General features: G+C 43.2%; 1 protein-coding gene across 6 annotated transcripts in view; it reads left to right on the top strand.

Moving 5' to 3' along the window:
* Positions 1-13,735, top strand: part of ZNF469 (zinc finger protein 469) — a 270,551-nt gene that overhangs the window by 32,923 nt on the left and 223,893 nt on the right. For 4 of the 6 annotated variants that reach the window (XM_081872030.1, XM_081872033.1, XM_081872028.1 and 1 more), the window contains exon 2: positions 5,020-5,110. The gene's annotated coding sequence lies outside the window, so the exon portion shown is untranslated. Of the gene's footprint in view, positions 1-1,553; positions 1,644-2,486; positions 2,505-5,019; positions 5,111-13,735 lie in introns of those variants that run through there. The other 2 variants (XM_081872029.1, XM_081872031.1) reach the window with 2 other exon arrangements.

Here is a 13,735-nt window from a genome sequence, read left to right as displayed (position 1 = left end):
TAAAGGGGAGCCATACCGGGGTGAAGGCGTCTTCTTCTGTTTGTCCCCGTGTCAGTTTCAGTTTATTAGTTAATTTTTCTAGTAGGGCTGTTTCCCATACTATTTGGTACCATTGGTCCATGCTTACTCCTGACAGGTCTCTCCAGTGTCTGGTTATGATGTTTCTGGTTGCTGAGAACAGGTGGGTTATAAGTTCTTTGTGGTGTAAATGGGCATTGTTGTCTTGGAAGATGTTTCGTAGGGCAGCATTCTTTTATGAACTCCTCTTTCAGTTTCTTCACTCACCATTGGGTTGCAAAGATGTGACTCACAGCCCTTCACCCAGAGAGTCACCGCATGAGACTCTCTGCCTTCAAATACATTTTGGGAGCATCTGTTGGCCCAGAATGTGGCTGCCAGGATGTCAGCTGGAGCTGGCAGATTAGAGGAATGTAACACCAGGAATTTAGGACGATGCCTTATACCAAGTCAGTCCATTGGCTCACTTAGCTTAGTGTTGTCTACACTGACTGGCAGCAGGTATTCAGGACTTCAGGCTAGGGAGGTTTCCCAGCTCCACCTAGAGATACCAGGGTTGGAACTTGGGACCTTCTGCATGCAGAGCAGATGCATTGAGCTACAGCCTTCCCCAACCAAGTCATTGATCAATCTGGACTAGCGTTGCTCTCTCTGACTGGCAGTGATTCTCTAGGACTCTCCTGCACTTTGAACCTTTTTGAACTGGAAATGCCAGGGATGTTCTGCCTGCAAAGCAGGTGCTCCATCCAGTGAGTTGTGGTCTTCCTGGAATAAATAGCACTGGTATCCAAATCATCTGCATTAGCTTCCAGTTTGTGGCAGACTAATTCCAAAGTTTTGAGTTTATTTATTTTGTTCCTAAATTTCTCTTCCACCCTTCCTCCCAATGGAGCCCAGAGCGGTAAACACCAAAAGGTTAAAATGATACAATTAAAGGTGTTTTTAAAAATCACATATTCAAAACATTTGAAAACCATCTCAAAACAGTTTATAACATCTAAAAAGATTTAAAGGCAATCCCATTCCCTGATAGTTGCCAATGTCCAGTGTCCTTCAGCTATCAAATGTTTTAAAATGTCTCCTGAAAGTCAGTAACAAGCAAGACAGACACACCCAATCAGTGGGTGCATTTCACAAATGGGGAGTCACCACTGAGAAGGCCACCAAACCAGGCAGCAGCCAGAAGGAGCACCTTTAATAATCCTTAAGTGGCCTGAGATCAGCTGATGTCCTTCTGTACTAATCATTGTGGTCTATCTCTGGGATCTTCCCATGATCCCCTCCTGCCATTGGAAGTACAGTTGGTGCAGGGAAAAGATAGTGTTGTGGGTCCTGGGGCTGCTCCAGGTTTTGTTTTATATCCGGCGGCTGCTAGGCTAGACCCGGCATGGACTTCTGGGGGCTGCTCTAGGCCTTGTGTTGCCTCTGGAGGCTGCCAGGCCTGGCACGGCCTTCCCAGGGCCACTTAGGAGACACATCACCTCCTGAGCAGGAAGCCAAAGACAGCAGGGATAAGGAGGGGGAAGGGGGGGAGAGCAGGAGAGCCAGGGAGGGGGAGAGCAACGGAGTTGCGGGATGGTTGGGGGGGGGGAATGCCCTGAATTTTCCTCACAAAATGTTGAAGGGTATGTCATTCTCATTTTTAATTTCAATTATTAAATATTTCAATACACCTTTTACACTATTAATACTATTCATTGTTAAAGCCCTCTGAGAATTGCCACTCTGTGAGGGGAATAAGGGCCTCCTAACATAGGGTTGCCGTATTTCAAAAAGTAAAAACCAGGACACCCCGAAATTGATGAACTTTTTTTAGACAACCCAAAGTTGTTAGGCCAAAAAACATAACTGACTTGCCTAAGATCCAGGACAAAGCGCCACCTTTTGGAACACCCCCCCCCGACGTCAATTCTGCCTTCGAAATCCTGGTAATGTCCAGGAAAATCTGAACATATTGCAGCTGTATCCTAACAGTGCTTGACCCCCTTAACCAACTACAGGGGGAAGCCATGGCTATTTAAAATGGTTCCAAAGTGCTTAAAATGTGTGGTGTGAATGTGGATTCTCTCACTCTCACTCTCTCTGTACATAGATAAAGATATTCTCAACCAAGAGTCACCACTTTTGCTGTAAAAGCTTTCCAGCCTCAGGAAATGTGGCTTTGATTGTGACAGTCCTCACTCACTGGCACCTCCTTTTCCCCGTCTTCAGCTGCCTGAGGTAGCCATTTTGTTCTGGCAGCCATGACATTTTTATGCTACCTATCAATGACCATTTTGATATGCGGTTTTATTTTGATGCATTTGTTTTATGCTTTGGAGACAGTAGGATAGCTAAGATAAAAACATCATAAATAGAGCCATTAGTCAAAGACCTAGTGTGGTGTAGTGGTTCGAATGCTGGACTAGGACCTGGGGGACCAGGGTTTAATCCCCACAGCCATGAAGCTCACTGGGGCCAGTCACTGCCTCTTATCCACCTCACAGGTTTGTTGTGGGGATGGGAACTATGTGCACCACCTTGAGCTGTGTCCTGGAGCTAGAATATACATGTAGCTAGAATATACATGTAGACATATTCAATTATTCTTTTTATTGCACTTTGTATACAAGGAAACATTTTGGATAGCCACAAGCAGCCTTTCTGGCCTGCACCCTGCCCCACACCCACTCAGATCAAACACTGAGCAGGCATTCAGTGCTTCTTGCCCTATGCAATTGTACTCTGCAAACAAATTATTCTGTGACATTAGCTTGATATTCTCAAATCCAGTAAGTGTTGAGTGAAAGCTGAATCGGCATAGGAAGCAGGTAAAATGATTATATTGTGGAGCTAATGCTTGGCCTATTTAACGTCTTGTTCTCAAAAGGAGATGGCTGCCATGTTGATTATCGGAAAGACTCATTCTAATGGAGTCTGTGCAATAAAAGGAAAAATAAGATGAAAACCAGGCGGGATTCAGTACATGTGATTGAATCCTGGCCTTTTTGTGATCAGAGTTCCTTTGTTGCTGATGAAGCAGGATTGGTGAATAGCCAACCCTGATGGAGGAACCAGCTAAGGTATCATTAGGGACTTCATTCAGTCCAAGCTCAGCCTTCCCTCCTTTCAAGAGGGAAGAGAGCATCCTCTTTGTTGATGAGCACAATTTGAACATTTGATACTTTAAACTCACTTTGCTGATGAGCTATTTATACCAGAGCAAAATCAATGGAAAGGGAGGGTCCCTGCTTTGGTGCAGTGCCAAGATTGCGGTCGGGGGGGGGGGGGGGGCTGAAGTTTAAGTTAGGTTTTACTCATTTCTTAATTTCAAGCATTTGGTATTGTAGCAGTGGAGTTTTCCCCATTGTTTGTAAGTGGACCCACACCCTGAGTTGCTTATTATTTGGGTTTGGGATTCATTAGCGAATAGCACCATGATTGCAATCTCAGAGCCTCTGGAAAAAATACTTGGGAACAGAAAGAAATGAATCACTTAAAATAAAAAGAATAAATCTAGATACAAATAGCAAAAGAGCAGGGTCAAACCATGTGGAATCAGATGTGGATGTTTAATTATCCACTTTTGCATGGCAGATTCTTCTGTTGCTCAGTTGTTTCAAATGAACCTGCTGAAGACTGCCTGCTCTTCAATATTTCATGTCTCTTTTTCTCTTGGGGGGGGGGACAAAAAACAATACACTTCCAGATATATAATCCCAAGAATTTTCAAAGCAGTTTAGAACAAATATATAGAATCACAGAGCTGGAAGTGACCCTGAGGATCATCTAGTCCAAACCTCTGCAAGGCAGAAATATGCAGCTAGCTGTCCCGTATGGGGATCAAACATGCAACCTTGGCGTTATCTGCACCTACACCTGTAACCCGCTTTAAGGTGTTGTTGTTGTTGTTGTTGTTGTTGTTGTTGTTGCTGCTGCTGCTGCTGTTGCTGCTGCTGCTGTTGTTAATCAAACTATAAATTTTATTAAATAAAACAAATTAATAAAACAGCATTTTTCCTTAAAAAACCTCTCTAAAACAATAAAAGTAGTAGCTAAGCAGTAAATAGCATATATAAAATATTAGTTGCATTTAATATATGCTTTTTATTGTGCCCTTCCCTGAAATCCCAATATAAGAAGTGACCAGTAAATTATTTAAATATACTGTATAAAGCTCACAGGAAAAGCACAAAATGCACATCAGATTATGCACTTTAAAAGCCTGAGCAATTTTACCATCAAGGTGTGGTTGGTTTCACCTGTGCTGCTCTACCCTCCGGCCCTTGAAGCCTTCAGAAGGGAGTTGTTTAATGGATACTTTGACTTGGTCTGTTGGTAAGCTGTATGCTTACTTAAACGTTTATGTGGGTTAAATGAACTGTTCGTGGTTGATTTTTAGTTTGCCCCCCAGGATTAGGTTCCTGTGATATTATATGTCTTAGTATGTATTGTTATTGTATTACTGGAATAGATACTAGATACTAGAAACTGCTTCTGGGTTTTGTTTGTAGGGCAGCAGATTGTACTATAAGTACAAAGCTAAGGGATTTCAGCAAATGAGAGGAGAAGTTCTGCAACTGAGAGGTGCAGTTTGGTCCCAGTACATTTTGAACTGTGGTGGTTTCTTTATAATGGGGAAATCTCTTTATCCTTTCTTTGCTTTGGTGTGTGGGTTTATCATCACTTTATAATAATACAATCACAGCATAATAATAAGCATTTCAGAATATCATCTAATGCTTTCTCCTTCGTACTCAAAATTTTCAGAAATATAATACATGAGTTATATTTTTCTGAAAATATAGATTCCCAAAACCAATTCCAGCAATAAATTCCATCTTACAGCTCAGTGATGGATATAATTTTCTGATTTTGGAGAGTGGGGTGTAACATTCATTTTGAAGATAAATATTGGTAGCTATTCAGATATCCCCTCCTCCATGTTTAAGGCTTTTAAAAAATCGTATTCACACAGAAGCCCCTCTATACATGTATTTTGTTTTATGTTTTCTATTCAAGGTTGGTTCTGGAAGCAGCAGGGATGATTCCTCCTCAACAAAACCACTTCTTCAAGAATCCTGAACTAGGCATGCCCTCATTATGAGGAAAAGTAAGCCACATTTTTTCTCTCTTACCTGTGCTATACGGAAGGGAATATACTCTATCTTACTCTCACATAATTATGTATACCGAGATGAAACCTCTAAAAGCTTTCAATTTTCTGCTTTTGCTCTTGCCCTCTGATGAGTAAAATCTTGTTCGTTTTAAAAGAATTGTATAAAACAACCTGGCTTTTAGTTTTTCTGAGTTGATCTAATCTTGGTGCCTGAATGCCGCTGTACCTAAGTGGAAGGAGAGTTCTCAGTGATGCTGTTATTAAGCTGAAGGGAAAACATTATTTCCACAGGATTGCGTGCAAATGTTACATGCACCTCATTCTCTCAGCAGTTAGGGAACAAAGGGGGCTTGGTGCATACCTTGGCTTTGCTTTTGTTGGAAGGAAGGTCGCTAGAAGCTTGTCTTTGTGATGTGTGGTTTTATTTGCTATTATATACAGGCAGAACGTAAGAGAGAAGGTTCATAGTATTAACACTCCCCAGCAGATCTTGGCTTCCCCCCAGTCAATTAGGCATAGTTTTGGGTTCTCACAGAGAACAAAATCCAACCCTCATTGTGCTTTCTAGCCCCCACTGACAAAACTGTGTGGTCAGTTCCACTTTTCTCTTACACTCACTGACTTCTGCAGCCGGAGGAGAGGAGAGGACTTCTCCTCTGCAACTTACCTTCTAGAAATCTCTCCAGCTATTTAGTTCCTACACAACACTTTTGCCCAAGCTTAACATAACAAAGCCAACATTTAGCAAACTTGGCTAGGTCCATTAACATAACAAAGTGACTGCTTTGACCTACTTTAGCAGTTTCTGTTACTTTACAGAAATCCCATCTTACAGATATACAATTTCAGGCTTGGAGGGAACCCCAAAGATGACATCTAGAGGAAGCCCTCAAAGTTACAAGGTTGAAGCATTAGCAGGACCGTCCTATAAAAGTGTAAAAACCAATGGCCCATCTAGTCCAGCATCCTCTTCTCACAGTGGCCAGCCAGGTGCCTATAGGAAACCTGCAAGCAGGACCTGAACACAAGAGTGCTCTCCTCTCCTGCGGTTTCCAGCAACTGATATTCAGAAGCATTGATGCTTCCAATAGTAGAGGGCAGGGAACATAGCTGTGGTAGCTAGTAGCTATTGAAAGCAATGCCATTCAGGAATTTATCTAATCCTCTTTTAAAGCCATCAGAGTTGGTGGCCATCACTGCCTCCTATGGGATCCAGTTTCATAGTTTAACGATGCTCCGCATGAAGTACTTCCTTTTATCTGTCCCAAACTTTCCAACATTCAGCTTCATTGCATGTCTACCACTTCTAGTATATCATGAGAGAGGGATGCATTTTCCATAAGCCTGAATGATTTTTGCTGGATCCACACATGCAATTAAAAATTGTTCATGTCCAACAAGTCATGCAAGCTGGAGCAGATCACACGAGCTTCTGATTCTGCACCATTTTCTGAATGGCTTGGAATCTGATCTATGGCTTGATGGGATGGGAAGCTGCTGGATGCGGTTTTGAAGGAAGAGCAGTGTGGCAGCAACTTATAAATTCATTGCAATGTGCCCTACTGAGAGAGAGAGAGAGAGAGAGAGAGAGAGAGAGAGAGAAACATCTGTTGCAGGCATACCATCATTTTCCACTATAAGCCTGTAATGTTTCATGGCTTCCCCCTTGAGGATGGACTCGTGACTTCTCAGAGCTCCATTCATTTCCCAGCTGCTCTCTATCCTCACACACTGAACATGTGTAAGAAGAAAAAGCCTCCCCTTCCCCCTCTAAGAGATCCTGAATTTCTGACATGCTTGCAATGCTTTCTCAGCCCTTGGAATCCCAGCCTCTGGTCCATCCCTGCTTGCATTAATGGCCCACAGCTGCATCACATTCACAAGTGACCGCAACACTCCTGGGAGAAGGGAGAGGTTTTGGCTATGCCACCGATGGAGGCTCAAGTGTTCCCCTTGCTTATGTGAGATGCGCCATGTCCCTGGCTGGCTGTTTATGGCCCTGGATGTTATTTACAACTTGGAGAGGCAAAATTATTCTTTGAGAAAGGAGCCAACATTTTAAAAGTGTCTTGAGTGAAGCCACTTCCCTGGAGAGGGGGAGAGAGAGCCAGCACACGACGTGTTTGTCACAGTCTCCCATCCTTGGGTGAAACCAAAGCAACACAAAGGCCCCATATTGGCACCAAGACAGTGGTTGAATTGTTTCCAAATAGTACTCACTGTTTGTTTCATTGTTGTTTGTGTTTATTATCTAGCTCGCTCCGGAAGCTTTCAGTGGCAGAAATAATTGTGAAAGGTGGAATTAATGTGCATGGCGAGGTTAGGATGCCAGAGAGACAACTGGCATTTGACCCCCACTCAGAGTATATAGATTAAAAAGGCCTGCAACATTTAATCCATGGATCAGTGAGATTAGATGGTTAAAATGAAAATCTTGTTGACTTAGCTGAAATCTTTAGAATCTGTCAATCTTCTGTTTCATCAGTGTCCTTTGTGAGGTTGATGGGCAAAATGCTGTTTTTGAAACAATCGTGCTTCTTTGTTTGCTTTTTCTCAAATCACTAAATCTTACTCAATTATTTTGGGACTTGCAAGAAATGGATGGTGGCACTTGCCCTTTCCTTGGCAACCCAGTGTGACTTTGGAAGACAGAACTGTTGCATTCTTCTGAGGATGCTTCTTTGTGCATGGTTTTTGGTGTGTGTGTGTGTGTGCGTGCACGCACACACACACACTCATGCACACGAACCAGAGGTGCCATGTTCACTTCCACTTCCAATAATACCAGTGTTGGATCAGTGCCCCAGTCCATAGACACCCATAGCTGCCTGCCTGCACATGCACCCAAGGGAAGACAGGATAGACATTTCATAAAAAGTTAGAGGAGGATCTGCACCTTTGGAACAGTTGCCTGGCATTGGATCAACAGATGCCCAAGAGACAAGACTTTTAGAAAGGGTTCCAAGGGTGGGAGGGAAAATCTGTCAGTTTGAGTGTCTCTCAGTTTCTCATTGTCCCAATCTTAAATTCAGTTCTCCACATTTCCACAGAAAATCGTGATTATTATTATTATTATTAAAAAAACCTCTTGAAACTTTTCCAGCATTTAAGTAATAATTAAGAAAAAACAACAAATGCACCAAGCAACATCAGCAGGAAAATATAGTAGCAAGGAGCTATACACCACACACACACACACACACACACACACACACACACACACAGTAAGAGAGAGAGAGAGAGAGAGAGAGAGAGAGAGAGAGAGAGAGAGAGAAGACTGAGCAGCCAAAGGTTCTGATCCATATCAGATTCTGTTGCTCTGATGAGGTGAGAGCCCAGGCGGAAGGCAAAGCTGTGAGTTGGAGTTGACCTGAAGCCAAGGGACACCCAAAAATACCAAAGGTGGTAGTCCAGAGGCCAGTGGCTAAGTTTCAGAACCATGGCTAGTGATTCTGCAGCAAAGGCAAGAAGTTTGGGACACAATCCTCCCTTGTTCGAGCCCCCAGTTTATAAAGTTGTACAATCTTACCTCTCTTGCAGTTTGTCGGCAAATTGCATGCCAGTTTGTGGGTACCAACCACAAAGCCCAATCTAGGGTTGGATTTGGCCACGTAAAAGTGTCCTGGGCACTTAGCCACGTGTGGTGTGGAAATGGCATCTCAGCCGCCAATTAATATCACTCTGTACTTCCATCATTGGTTGGAAATCATTTATATCCATCTGTTCCTGCGTTTGGTCTTGGAAGAAAGAGAATAATATAAAATATATAATTCTGTGGGCCTCTTCCCCCCTCCCCCGGCCCCAGCCATTAAATGTAAACAGATGTTTGAGACATCCTTATGATATATACACATGGTGGAATAACAACTCTGTGGTAATCACTTTAAAGCGGCGGCCAGGGAGATATGAATCTTCCGGTGGATGTGGAATGCAGTGCTGAACTTCTTATTTGTAATCTTGGAAGGGAACATGACATTCACGGGCCGCTTAAGGACAGCGGACGTCCATGGTATGTCCTTATTGACATGCAAAGTTTTATGGGGCTGAAAATTGGTTCAGGCTAATTATCCTGGATCGATCTCTGCCAACGATGCAGTGGGACACAGGGTGGGGGGCATTTAAGCTGAGACAAAGCTCTGCTCTTAGGGATTTAGTCTGAAGTTTTCTGCCGGCTTTCAGGGCTAAAAAGCAGCAGCTCAGAATGGCATCATACAGTGATATACTGTATATAAATCCCACATATATGCATATATTCAAACAGCAGCATAGATATTGCAGTCTAGGCCAGAGAATGACTCTCGGTATAACAATGGAAAAAACCAACAAGAGTTTTGGGAACTCCAGCCCAGCATCATCAATTAAAAGCAGATCAGAACAAAAAGATGTTTAAGGCCCCTTGAAACTCATATAATAAGAGAGCCAAATGTGCATCCAAGTGGAAGCAGTTCCACAAGGATGGGCCTGTGCCACTGAAAAACAACAACAACTGTCAGGATTCAGCCTGGCTCAGATTTGGGACATGAGGTCTCCTTGGAGAAGGAACAGCAGAAGACTCTAGGTGATCTCCACACTTCCAGTGGTTGTTCCTCCCCATCACTCCCAGAAGGGCTACAGGCACTGGCGGAATTTCAGCAGCACCCTGTGTCACGCTAAAATCTGGCACCCCCCCCACCTCTTGTGCCCCGTTCAACAGTGTTGTTGTGGTGCCGCCTGCAGTGTGCTGCCCAGTGCTACTCTAACAGGGTATAGATGAGATGGCAAAATAGGCAGGACCCAGGAAAGGGCGAAGTCTCCAGCCCATATATCATCTCTGAGTCTGATTAGCTTCACTGCTATAGCAACAGTTAATTTAGAGCTCTGCCTTCCTGAGCAGGGGAAATGGAAAAAGGCCCCGGTGTTTCAGCATGCCTCAAAAAATCCAATGTTCTCTCTACACTGTTTTCAATGTATTTTGGAATTCTTTGCTTCTGAAATCTATGCAGTCAAACTGGGGTTAGATACGAGCAAATTATATAAATGTATACTATGTCTCTTAGAGACACCAGGACCTGAACCTTCTGCATGAAAAACACATGCTCTACCGCTGGGCTTGATAGTCTCCCCTTTTAAAATGGGTCTAAAAGAAGAAACTGAAGAGTAAATGAATGCTCCATACAGAAAGCAGAGCAGATCCTGGGGAAGGGCTGTAGCTCAGTGGAAGAGTATCAGCTCTGCATGCAAAGTCCCAGGTTCAGACCCCAACGGTATCTCCAGCTAAGGCTGCAGATCAACCCTGTCTGAAACCCTGGAGATCTACTGCCAGTCAGCGTAGACGGTGCTGAGCTAGATGGATCCATGACATTCTGTCAAGCTTCCTGTGTCTGTCTTCAGCAATGTGCAATTAGGGTGTGTGTGTGTCTGGTGGTTCAGGAGCTGGGATGTGACAAGACTGTCCTTATTTTTATCTATTGGAGAAGATCATATCCTCACTGGCCGTCCTTTCCCTTTCCTTGGCCTCCTGCGTCATGTTGCTTTTGTAATAAAACAAAACAAACTATTCCAAACCCACAAAATATCACATAATGTAAGCATGTAAATTGAGCAGATTTAATCTGATTTTATATACCAGGCGGATACTCACATAATTTATTTGGAGGGCTGGATGTCAGTACAAGATATGGGGTTCCTTGGGAGGGAGAAAGGGGAAAGTTACACATCCATTAAAATATTTTTATATGTTATATGCTCTTAATTTCTGCACAGCCGCAAAATGTCAGCTGAGGACAAATCTGACACTGCTCGGGGGAGACACCTGTTTTTCTCAGACTTTCCCTTTCCCCTGCCATTCATGTAGCACTTCTGCGTCAGCCTTGAATCTGACCCAAGGCACTTTGGTTAAGGTTCAAATAATCCCTGAAGTGTTTGGCTCCTTTTCCAAAGTATAGTCAAATCTTGGAACTTTTCTTAAAAAAAAAAAAAAAAAAAAAAGGCACCCACCCCAAAGCGACATTTTCAGTGTTCTGGATGGATCCTTTTGCCTCTGAATTCTGGATTTTCAGCATTCACTAGCAAAGAACCTGCAATGCTGGCCTGTAATTGCTGAGTGTCAAGTTTGTTACACGGAGACTAATGATTAAACACTGAGAAAAACTGATAAAAGTGGTGAGATAAGGGCGATTTGGCTTTTCAGATGGAAATGCCTTTGGGGAGGCTGGCTGTTTGAAGTGGAGGATAATCATCTAAGACACGACTGTGGGAGCTGTTGGCTGTTTTGCTCTGGATCACGTCTAATGACTTGGGGCTAGCCAAGCACAGGAGAGGAGTGGGCTGTTTGGATTATGGGTAACTGAAGCACTTTCTCTCTAACTCTCTCCTACTGAGCTAAAGTACACTGCCCTCTGGTGTAAGTACGAATGGTGATGTTTTGTGCAATCTAGTATTTTTCTTCTACTCTGCTGATTAAGATGACCACTTTGGAGGAAAATGGGTTTCCTCTTCATTTAATTGTTGCATAGAAAATTGGGTTTGTTTTTTTTCTACTCACAGGCCCAGTCTCACCCGCCAAAATCCCACCTTCTGCCCACCTGGCGAGCTCTACACAGTCAGTCTCCTTCCTATCTCTCGGTCTTAGGGGTCCTGCTATAGAGAACTTTGCATCTTAAATTCAGTTCTCTACATTTCAGCAGGAATTTGTGATTTTTTTAAAAAAAAAAACCTCTTGAAAAACCATCAACATTTTAGTACAAATTTCTCCTAATACTCACATTTTTGCAAAGCAGTACAATCCCAAATACAATGTAGTTTTGTGTGTTATTTCCCCTAATGTAATCCATTTTAATGCACACTTTACACTGACATGGTCCAAAGGAAAGCAGAGCAATACATTTGGCACCAGCTTGGCTGCAGGAGTTGACAGAAGGAGGCATGCAAGGCACCATCCAACCATCTTAGGTACTCTCCAGTGGCACAAAAAATCTGGCTGTTAAACAGAAGGTTGGTTGCTCAAGCCTACCCAGCAACTGCTGTGGGCAGGATTCCTACATTGCTGGGGGTTGGACTAGTTGACCCTTGGGTTCCCTTCCAACTCTACAATTCTATGATTCTAGGGTTTACTCCTTAGCTGTCTCTTCTCTCAAATATGTGCCGCAAGGCTGTGAGTACAGATTTTTTCTTGGGACTTCCTGGTGCACATCTCCCCAGGGGTTTTGCTAGGTACTCAAAGCACGCAGTGAGCAGGGTGACAGGCCCATAACACCAGTTTGCATATATGTATAGCAAATTAAGACTGTGAGTGGCTGTGAGAGGAGTTTCACCAGTGCTGCACTTTGCAGGGTATATTGCAAACTGAAAAGTTTGGAACCCACTCTGCAGGAATACTGTTGGAATCAGCAGAACCATAGAGTCAGAAGGGACCCAAACAGTCATATTGTCCAACCCTCTGCAATGCAACCGCTGTCCCAACCGTTTCTTTGGTCTTTCTTTCCTTTTAAATCAATCAGAAAAGCCAACCTGGAGGTTTTCCAGTGAAAAGAGTATAAAAACTATTTGAGAGGGAGCGAGAGAGAGAGAGAGAGAGAGAGAGAGAGAGAGAGCGAGAGAGGGAGCGAGAGAGAGAGATGCTACTAGTAAATTTTGGAAAGATCTAATGGAAGGCATCACAAATGACAACAAAGAATTATTTTTTCGGAAATTTGCAGTGCCAGGGTTTAGGCAAAGGAAAGCAGTGATGGAGGGACAAAGTCCAATGTCAAAATTGTTCTTATGTTTTGAAAATATGGCTTTGTTCAAGAGGCTTCAACAATGCCTATTGCGGTGAGGACAACTTTTGAGATGTTATCGTATTGGCTGCTGGTTAGCAAAGCAGAAGCAAAGTGCCTTTTCGAGAGACTGCTCCCCAAGGCCGCCCACTCTTCCCCAAAGCCCTGCAGAGGCATGCTATACCATTCTGATTTATGACTAGTGACACACAAATGTACAGAACTGCTGAACTTTTCAGGACCCTCAGAAATGCAGACTTGGTGTGCTTTTTTTATTCTTTAAGGAATGCTGATGTGCGCATGAATTGGTAATATCATAGTGGACTTTGGCTGGTCTTGATATGAACGTCCTCCTAGTTCTATGTGTTTTGGGCCAGAAGAACTCTGAGACCACCAGGTCTCAGCTATGCTCTTGGTTACACCTCGGTGCAATGTACAGATGACTCACTTGTGAGCTGGGTGGGCTCCCTCCTTGCAATCAGAATTGAGAATAATAATTCAAGGATGGAGAATTGGAAAGCGTTGGTGAGAATATCCTTGTTTGGGGAGAAGGAGGGCCAACTTTGGCTGTTCCGGAAGGGGAGATGGACAAGCCCTTTAGTTTTTGGAATGGGGTTTTCAGAGGCTTTAGTAGATTGGCTTATGTCCATTGTGTTTCAGGGATGCTTAAAAAAACCAAGCTCAAGTAAACATGCAGCCAATAAAGTGTTCAGGCATTATTTCCCTGAACAGAAAGAAGATAAAAGAGAAAAAATATTATTATTGCATTGCAGAGGGTTGGACAAAATTATTATTATTATAATCAGTGCAATACAATTTGAGCTGACTGTTGCTCAAGCTGAGATTGATCTCGTTGGTTCTTGGTGTTGAGGTTTCTTTTGTA

The sequence above is a fragment of the Podarcis erhardii genome, assembly GCF_964252035.2.
Source record: "Podarcis erhardii genome assembly, chromosome: 7".
Taxonomy (NCBI): domain Eukaryota; kingdom Metazoa; phylum Chordata; class Lepidosauria; order Squamata; family Lacertidae; genus Podarcis; species Podarcis erhardii.
This window is presented reverse-complemented; position numbering and strand designations above follow the sequence as displayed.